The following is a 1,264-nucleotide window of genomic DNA, read 5'->3' as shown; positions in this document are numbered from 1 at the left end:
TAATAGTCAAAAACTGGAAGCAGCCCAGATACCCATCAACGGGAGCCTGGGTCAATAAATTGGGATGTATTCATACAAGGGAATAGTACAGAGAAGCTAAAATGAATAAGACACTGTTAGATTTAACAAATGAACAGATCTCAAAAGTGTTATGTTGAATGGAAAAACCAAGCATTTACATAGACACAAAAGAGCACGTGCTATATGATTCCTTAGATGAAATTCTTAAAAGTCAAAACGGATCTTTGCTGACAGAAAGCAGATCAGTGGTTTCCTGGACAAGAGCTGGGTGGGCTTGCCTGTAAAAGGCACAAGGGTACCTTGGGAGGTGATGGAAATCTACATCCTGTTTGGGGTTGAAGGGGTGTATACATTTGCCAAAACTCCTCGAACTGATATAAAGGTGCAATTTATTGAATAAAAGCTGCACCTCAATGCAGTTTCTTTTTAAAGAAAAGCTTATGTGTATTTATGTTCTCCTGTTCGAGCTTCGAAAGAACATTCCAACGTTTTTCTATTAGAAAACATTTAGAAGTGCTCAAAGTAGCCGGTTAGCAGAGTTTTATGGGAAGTATGGGGAAAAGACACGAGATGGCGGTGTAACTCAGAGAAAGCAGAGTGTATGGTGTCTTTCTCAGCGAAGCCCGGTCCACTGGCGGCCCTGCCCGTCACTGACACGACTGATGCTCAGTGCTTTCTTTTCCAGGTGCTTATGGGAGTCTTCTCTAACATGCTCAATGACTGTCTTCACTCAGCGGCTACGCCACAGGTCCTTTAAACATCTCGAGAGCTTCGAAATAGAGTTTTTGCAAATAAAAGTGAAAAACGTAAACGGTCTCCACTCAGTAACCCCTGCCGTTATTAGGGAGCCTCCCGTCTGCTGCAGCCGGTTCCCGAGCAGTGCAAGCCCGTGAGAAGGCGCCTCACGTCCGGACGAGCGCTCTACTTCCCAGAGCACCCGATTCGCGTTTCAGGCGATGGGCCACTAGAGGGCAGTGCAGACGCGTGAGTGCCCGCACCTGCCCGGGAGGCGGGGCACCTGCTGGGGAGGCGGGGCACCCGCCCGGGAGGCGGGGCACCTGCAGCAACGGGTCTGCCCAGGGAGCCGGGACCAGGCTATGAGAGCGCGGAGGGGGAAAGGAAAATTAATCCAGTCTGGAAACCACCCGTTAGATTCAGAAGGTCTTGTTTAAAAGATTATTTTTTGGGCTCGGTGTCTCACGCCTGTAATCGCAGCACTTGGTGAGGCCGAGATGGGTGGATC

The sequence above is a fragment of the Sapajus apella genome, unplaced genomic scaffold, assembly GCF_009761245.1.
Source record: "Sapajus apella isolate SASKATOON/1434 unplaced genomic scaffold, GSC_monkey_1.0 scaffold54, whole genome shotgun sequence".
NCBI classification, from domain to species: domain Eukaryota; kingdom Metazoa; phylum Chordata; class Mammalia; order Primates; family Cebidae; genus Sapajus; species Sapajus apella.
The sequence above is the reverse complement of the archived record's forward strand: the minus strand, read 5'-3'. Positions refer to the sequence as shown.